Consider the following 9,435-nt stretch of genomic DNA (forward strand, 5'->3'; position numbering starts at 1 on the left):
GACGACAGAATTTAAAAACTGAACCACTTCTAATAAAGAAAACTGACACTACGTACTCAGGATACATGATATTTTAAAATTAAATTTATTAATTATATTTTTTCTTTAATTTTTCATAATATTTTTTTAAAATTATTAAAAATAAATAATTAATATAAATAACATTATACTATAATCATAATAATCATAAAAATAAAATTACCTCAACAAATACCAATATCTATAACAATATATAATGACAATACATGGGATTTGGTGTCCAATTTTCTATTTCTTATTTTAACTCTACTAACATAATTCAAAAATATTTTACAGTTACTTATTTTTCAAACATATTTCACTAACAGTTACAAAAATTCACGCATAACTTCTATTCAATTCTTTATTTCCACAATCTCTCTTTTTTTATTTTTTTTTATTTTTTTGTGGCGATATATGAAATGAAAAAAATAATTAAAAGCCAATAAGTGTTTAACCAGTAGTGATAAATAGTTTTTTTATAGATCTTATTATATTCTGAGCTATTCATTTAAATTATATTTTGTTTAATTTTATGTTAGTCTTTGTTTGTATAGTATTGTTTTGAGTATGTCTGTGAGTACTGTACTCTGATGGTCTGTCCATCAGTTTAACCTCATTCTAATTTTCTATTAGAATTTTTTTTGTAATCATAAAAAATATATTTTTTTTTATTTTTTTTTATAATTTCATCCATTCTACTACTTCTTTTTTGACCTCTTAATACACTTTATTATATTTCTCTTGCTGCCATTATTTTTTTACCTTCAACACTATCACATTCATAGTTACAAATTTTATTTAGTTGGACTGCAGTTACTACATTCATGTATAACTTTCACCTATATTTTTTTTCTCTTTAATTTACTTACTCAATTAATATTTTCATCATTTTTTTACTTTTTTATTTTATATGAAATAATATTATTTTTAATTTTTAAATTATTAATTATACAGAATATTATATTTAAAACTTGAGTACATGAATATTTATTTTTAAATTAAACAAAATTAAATGAATTATATTACAAAAATATAATTTATTTTGACTTCTATAATATCATTTGTTTGCCATATGGCATTGGTTTTTTTATTAACGTATAAAAGATGTAACATATAAATATTTGGTGATAATTAATTATGATAGAGTGAAGAGAAGGTGGAAGGAGAAGAAAAAACGAGAAAGAATAAAATAATATAATAATGGCTACTAGACAATGGCAGGTATGTATACAGAGAATAATAACAAGAGAAAGAATAGTGTTTGATATAGTAAAGGGATATAATAAAAGTTATAAATTAATAATTTTAAAAAATAATGAAATTAAAAAAAATTAAAATATTAAATATAAAATTAAAACAAAATATAAGATATTTTTTATCAATTGAAATTATACATGAAGATAAAGAGTCCTTTGAATATAAATTTTTATCTCGACTTCAAATTAAATACTATTAAAAATAAATAATTAAACTTAATAACATTTATAAATAGTTAATTTGTAAATAATATTTTTAAATTTTTATTTTAATTTTGTTATGCATAATAACAACATAATAAATTCGTTTAATATCTTATTTAATTTAAATTTATAAATTTTATACATTCTAAAAGTTAATTTGATAATTTAGGTAAAAAATTTAAATGCTTTATGTCTTACTTTTTCTAGCGAAACTTCAACAACTCATAAAAGTTAACAGAATATATGGGGTTATAAATCAAAGTGATAGACAATATTAAAAGTTGCGAACTTGCGATAATAATATTTGGTGATAATTAATTACGGACTGTCGGGTGAAGAGAAGATGGAAAGAGAAGGAAGAAACGAGAAATGAAAACAAGGTAATATAATTGTTACGATGGGTAACCGGAGATTAATGGGCTGGATGGCGTTGGTTGGCCCAAACGTATGAAGGAGATGGCTTTCGGATGGATCAGCAACTCGGTGCCCTCTGTCCGACTTGTACGTATGAAGGAATGGGGGGTGGTACCTGTAAAGACACTCCGATGCCTAAGTTAGCAAGGGTGTGAGCAGGTTTAGAGAGTATTGGAACTTAGAGATACCTGAGGAGTGTCAGTGTACTTATAGTGGTGAACCAATAACCACCATTGGAGTAGTGCCACCTTTCTAGGGTGTTAACCGTCCCTTTATCTTAGGGAAGTTAAGATATGGCTCATGGGAGTGGTTAGAGAAATTCTAGGGGCAGTTACTCATTCAAATGAGTGCTTATCTGCCAGCTAATCCTCGTTCCGACTTCCTTAGAGCAAGTCGTGGCGCGAACCGACTTAGTAGCGGCTGATTTGGCGCTGGGTGAGGCTCAACCCTTTGGGTTGGGCCTTCATACTTGAATCCTGGGCCCTAGCGTTGGGCCAGGGTATGAACAGTGCCCCTACTCGAGCCCAACTTCTTTTAAGACTTGGGTTCGAGTATTCTACTCGGGGTCGTAGCCGACTTGCGAAGGAACTGACGTGATTGTGCGGAACCGACGTGACTTTTCGTGACCTTTTGGTTCTGACAGTTACGTCTAATCAAGTTTTGGTTCTGACAATTACGTCTAATTGTCCGTTATGTCCGTTAGGAATGTGCGTAGGGATTAATGGTCTTGGTAACGGTGCATTTTCATTAATGACTGCCCCGTTTTTACCATTTTGCCCCTAACGTACTTATAAATACTTTCCCTCTCTTTCATTGTTTTGTTTCTGCGATTTTTCAAATTTCCTCTTCATTCGTTCGTGCTATATTCTTATATCTTCGAAGGCTTTTCGTTTTCTCCAACCCTCATTTTCAGATAAAGGTTAGTTTTTCTGTAACATGCTTTTCTTCTTACATGCCTTTATTTTGTAGATAGGTTGATTTGTAGACTTTAGTTCCGTATTCCCCCCTTTAAAGACCGTATTTTTTATTTTTTCTTTTTCCCTTGTAGGTTTTTGTTACCCTTTTAAGAAAAAGAAATGGCTTCCATAGATATTCTCTCCCAGTGGGTTGATATCACGGTCTTAGGGGAGGAACCTTCAGTCGACTCTGAGTTTATCACCCATCTTTGTACTCGCCATAGACTTTGTTCGTCTGAGGAGGACGAGCCAAAGTATGAGTTGGTGGACCCGGGTCCAGAAGACCGGGTTTGCTTTGGGAGGGCCAATGAGGCGGCCCCTCATTTCTTTTTTATGTACGAGTGTATGATCACCCGTTTGAGTGTTTTTCTCCCCTTTTCGGATTTTGAGATGTCTGTTTTATACCACTGCCGAGTTGCCCCTACCCAGCTTCACCTCAACTCTTGGGGTTTTTTGAAAATTTATCAATTTATCAGCCAGGCTCTGGAGTTTTCGACTTCTTTAAAGATTTTTTTTCTATCTTTTTCATATGACCAAACCCTTTAGTGGGCTAAACAATAAGCAACAGTGGGTGTCCTTCCGAGCCATACAAGGTCGGAGGGTTTTTACCATTTTTGACGAGTCCTTCCATGACTTCAAAAATTATTTTTTCAAAGTACAAGCTGTAGAGGGTCACCACCCCTTTTTCCTGGATGATAATTCTTCTCCTCGCTTTCCTCTATACTGGCTGGAGGCCTCCCCTTGCGAAAAATATAGTCTGGATGACCTGGATGAGGTAGAAGCAGCCATTGTGGGGTTCCTCCGAGAAGTTTGGGGGAAGGCCCCATATTTGGACACAAAAAAGTTTCTCCAAGGGTCTCCGACCTTTGTCCGGGCCCAGATAGGTAGTTTTCACTTGTTTGTTAGATTTCCGACTTGTCTGACTAATTTTTCCAACTTTGTCTAACCTATTGTTTGTTGCTTTTTTCAGAGATGGCGAAAACAAATGCCCAGGAGTCTTACCAAAGAGTTCAGGAGGCCAAGGCAAGGTCTCGTGCCAGGTCTGGTGGTGCTAGGGCGGTTGTCTCTCCTCCTCCTCCTCCTCGGAACGTCGGGACTCCCTCCCAACCTATTGTGATTTTCTCTTCTGCTTCCTCTCTGCCACCCCCCTTCGCCCGACCTACTCCTGAACCAGAGAAGAAGAAGCGTAAGACCTTAGAGTCTGGCGCTTCTGGTGAGGCGGACGCTCTTGCGTTCGTCCGAAAGAACATTTATCCCCATGCTCGTATGAGCATGGATGATGTTTCTGTTCGGCATTACCTCACCACTGTGGTTGAGGAGAGTCTCAAGACGGCGGGAGTTTGTGGCAAACTCTTAGATATATTTGAGAAGACTCCTCTCAGCTCTTTAGGGATGACCTCGAGGGTCGAGGAGCTGGAAGGCAGGCTTCGCATATATCAGGAGCACGAGAGGGAGTTGGAGGGGGAAGTCGCCAAGCTGAAAGAGGAGAGGGATATCCTCCTGGAGAAGGAGAGGAAGTTGCAAGCCCAATGTAACATGGAGGTGGATTTGAGGAAAGCAGCGCAGGTCAGCTACAATAGTTTATTTGGTGATCTTGTGTCTGTAAAGAATGATTTGCTGAATGCTCGGAGGGCCTATACTGAGTTGGAGGACTCCATCGCGGATGGCGCCGATGAGGCTTGAAGGGTCTTTAAGGAGCAGGTCAGAGTCATTGCACCTGACTTGGACCTTTCTCCTTTAGACCCTGATAAGATTGTTATTGATGGTGCCATCGTGGATCCTCCTGTCCCCGTGGTGATTTCCGAGTCGGAATTGAAGACTCGGGGGCAGAGGATCATAGAGTCCCCTCCTCGCTCTAAGGACGCTCCGAGCTCTTCTACCGTTCCTCGACTTCCTCTCCAACTCCTGGTCCTGGTGGCGCTCCTCCTGACTCTGGTGGTGGTGATCCTTGACAAACCCCAATTTGACGGTTTATCTTGTATTGATTTTTGGGGATTTTATCACCTTTTACCCATATTTATTCAAGAAATAGCATGGTTTTGTATATTCTCCTTTAATTGTGCTTGAATGTGAAAACATGCTTTTTAGGACTCAAAATAGCTAAATTTAATTCACCTTGATTCTATTAGATGCCTTGATATGTTTGTTAAGTGATTTAAGGTTTAGGAGGCAAAGATTGGATCAAGGGAATGAAGAAAGAAAGCATGAAAAGTTGGAGAACTCATGAAGAAATGAAAGAACCGGAAAGCTGTTAAGCCGACCTCTTTGCACTTAAACGACCATAACTTGAGCTACAGAGGTCCAATTGATGCGGTTTCAGTTGGGTTGGAAAGCTAACATTCGGGGCTTCGAAACGATATAAGATTTGCCATAGTTGCTACACGTATGGTGGCGCGCACGCGCAAAGTACGCGCACGCGCCGTTGCTGCCACCTAGTTCACTTAAAGCAAAACGTGGCCAACAAATTCTAAAGCCTTGTGGGCCCAATCCAACTCATTTCTGATGCTATTTAACCCAAGGAGTGAAGAGGGAAACGTGTGTTAGTTACCAATTAGTTTAGTTTAGCTTTGTAATTAGTTTCTAGAGAGAGAAGCTCTCACTTCTCTCTAGAATTAGGATTAGGTTTAGTTCTTAGATCTAGATTTAGATTCATGTTCTTCTACTTCTACATCTCAATTCTTTGTTGCTACATTCAATCTTCTTCTATTCCTTTATTGTAATTTCCTTTATGTTGTTCATATACTTTGTTGTAGATCTAGTATTGTTCCTTCTACATTTTCTTTCAATTCAATAAAAGGTAATTCATAATAAATGTGTCTTCTTTGCTTTTCTATTGTTGATCTCTTGTTTTTGTAGTAGTAGATTCCTTTAATTCTTGCAATTAATAATGTTTACTTCTATTGCACTCTATGTGTTTGTTGAAATGCATCTTTTAGTTTTAGTGTAGATTTTGTTCCTCTTGGCCTAGGTAGAGTAATTAGTGACACTTGAGTTATCTAATCCCTTTGTTGATTGATAATTGGAGAGATTGCTAATTGGTTTGGAGTGCACTAAAGCTAGTCTTTCCTTGGGAGTTGGCTAGGACTTGTGGCTCAAGTCAATTCATCCACTTGACTTTCCTTTAATTAGTAAGGGTTAACTAAGTGGTAGTAATGAACAATTCTCATCACAATTGAGAAGGATAACTAGGATAGAACTTCTAATTTTCATACCTTGCCAAGAGCTTTTTAGGTCCTCCAATAGATTGCAGAAGCCCTGCTGATATAGGTCCTCCTTTCTGGAGCCTAGTATCATCCCTAAAGGCAACCATGCCGTGTCTGCGGAGAGCAGCATAAAGATGATCGGTGAAATTGAAGCGAGTCTCCCCTCTAAAACTCACAAACACATCATATTTCCAATTCTAATAAAGACTTTTTTTTTTTAACAAGAGAGTTCAATACAATAAATGAAGTAAGAATAACAATAAGCAAATAGAAAAGTTAAAAAAAAATTACAAAAAAATTCATCAACTATTGTTTGTGCTTCTCCTTCTTATGGTGTACTTTTGATTTTGTACTTCTAATTTTGTACTCATGAAAACATCTTCAACCACTCTAATCTTATTAAAACTTTGTCAATCCAATTGTAAAATCGCTAAGCGAATGTTCCCCAGTTGCATATTTTCTTTTATCAATTCTTACTAAAATTCTGTTAATCTCGTTGAAGTCTCCCATAAAGACTGACATAACTCGCAATATAACTTAATTTCTCCCACACAACAAATTTCTCTTCTCTTGTATGAACTCCATACACCACAGAAAGTATAATTAAAATTATTTTTAGTAAGACCCCTTCAACACACAACCAAAACACCACTTTATGACAACGACTCATTTTAAACTTTATTTCATCCCAAATTAACAGTAAACCACTTGAGGCACCCTCCGACTCAACATATTTTCATCCCGCAGCATCACTCTCCCGAATTCTTATTACATCAAATTTCATCACTACCCGCCACTTAATCTCAAACAAGCCCAATGTATTCAACTTAAATTTTTTCTTGAGGTTTTTGACCATGCTCAATTTTCCATCACCCATTAAACCCCTACCATTCCAAAAACAAATTATTTTAATAAATTATTACACACATTTTTTTTTTATTTTTGGGCTTGCAGCGTCTTGCTTTCTCTTTCTGTTTTGTCAATCTTCTTTTTTTTGAACAATTTCTTCATTTTGTGCTTAGAGAATAGTCATAATATCATCTTTTTCATTGTATAAAATTGCACTTGATTCTAAATATTCTTTTATTTGAGTATTTTTCCTAATTTTGTTGATAAAATTCCAAACTTAGAATTAAAAATAAAAGAATAATTTTTCTTATCAAAATAACAAATTTATACATGTAGAGAATTCTTTGTGGAGATTTAAAAAAAAAAAAAAATCATATACGCCTATGTTGTCCTTTCTCGATTGACCCCATCACCCATGTCCATGTGAAGCTCTTAGTGGTAAATAATATGTGGAAGGTGGGCACAAAGCCCTCAAGATTTTACTTTTTTTTTCACAGCATATCATTTAACTACTTTAAAAGGAAGAAAATAAAGGGAAAAGAATATTAATATTACTATATATGTAGAGCAAAAAATAGATGAAAAAATTATGCAAAATTCACTATTAAGCTGATGTGACAATACTTTTGATTTTAGAACACTAGTAGGTATCAATTTCAGTAAATTAAAAATAGATAACAGATTCGTTTGTCCAAATCTTTTCATTTGCCAAACATTTTTCCTATGGCGGCAAATGGTGCATGTTTCTTGATCTTAGCGGCCTGTCCTATTTTCTTCTCATGACTGTCATTGATGGATGACTAACGAAATTGATGAGCAATTATAGAGAAGGATCTCATATACATGACTTGTAGCTTCTTAGCATGTTCGGTATTCTCCACATGAACGACGAAAAATTTACAACATTGACTATCTACAGTGAGTCTTCTCCACTATGGCTTGTGCTGCAAACAAGAATATCTCTAACATGACCAATATGGATCACATCATTCTCTCAAATCCCAAGGATGTCTTTATGAAAAAATGTAAAGTTTAATTATTCTATTATTTTTATACTAAATTAAAATTTTTAAGTAAGTCTTTTTTAAGTATTTTTTGTTTTCTTTTTAAATTAACAAATAAGAATCTAATTATAAATCATCGTCTCATTTTCCTTATATGACACTGTGTGATGGTGACTAACTAAATTCATGAGTATTTAGGAAAGGATCTCATAGATAGCGGCAGACCTTTAAATGGAGTTCCGATCCGCGACGGATTAGTCCTTGGTCTGTCGAATCGGGAGATACCTTAGGCAACCAAAAAAATAGGTTGAATTTTATTTTTGCTAGTAATAATATTATGAAATAATATTATAAAATTATAAATTTTATGAATTATTGAAAAAATTCATAGAATTAATGGATCTCTTTAAAAAAAATTGGTAGAAATAAAAGTTTTTACCTATCTAAAAAGATTAGCTAGTATCAGAGTTTTGGACACACTCTAATACTATTGTGTTGACACTTGGATTTATTTAACTATTTAAATTAAAACCAATCAACCTAACCTTTAATATTTAATAAGAAAACTAAAAATACAAAAAAAAAAAACACAATAAAAAAAGCTTTAATAAAAAAATTATTATTCAAATAGTTGTTACAAATAACTCACACTCTTACAACTCAAATTCTCACCTTTATTTATAAGTCATCTACCTCCTTGTATATGACTAAGTTAAAGTTAGAACTAAACAAGTACTAAATACTAATTTGCGAGACGAGTTTGTTGAGTGGTTCAATTCGGACAGTAGTAAAATAAACTCAAAACAGAACCATCCCAACAGAAATGTGAAAAAAGGGTCCATAACCTATAATAATAAAATAAAAAAAGAAACAAACTATTAGAAGAGTATCATCTGCTGATAGCCAAGAATCTTGTAAAGTTGATGATGTTCAAAAAAGGCTATCTCGCAAACTATATTAGAGAGAAAATGAAACGGTTTGTGATTCCAATTTCATATTTAAATCAAACTTTGCTTCGGGAGTTACTAAGCAAGACAGAAGAAGAAGAATTTCAATGGGAGTTATTAGACAGAAGAGAATGCTTTCATGGACCTCACTTCTTACTTGAATGGATTATGATTTATGAGTAATACTAAAAGAAACTCACAGAGGATAGTTGAGTAACAATTTTGTAGATAAGGCGCTTAGAATTTGTTTTTCAATCCTTCTTTTGTTGTGAAACTAGCATCTTAGTTAGATATCAAAGATGTAAATATTAGAAATGGATTAATACATTTTATCATCAAATATTTTTAGACTGTTATTACTTATTATTGTGCAATTTGCATATGTTCTTTAAATGTATTTTTTACTTTTTAGCTACTGCTATTGTTGCAAGAAAATAGCGTGTATTAAAATACAACTGAAATTGGAGCGGAATTTTGGAAGATACTATCTATCTAGCCTATTTTCAGCATCTAAATTCTTCTGAATATTTATACTTAAAAATTTATAAGTTTTTCTTTCAAAAAACACATACATGTACCAT

The sequence above is a fragment of the Arachis ipaensis genome, chromosome B03 (assembly GCF_000816755.2).
Source record: "Arachis ipaensis cultivar K30076 chromosome B03, Araip1.1, whole genome shotgun sequence".
NCBI lineage: Eukaryota > Viridiplantae > Streptophyta > Magnoliopsida > Fabales > Fabaceae > Arachis > Arachis ipaensis.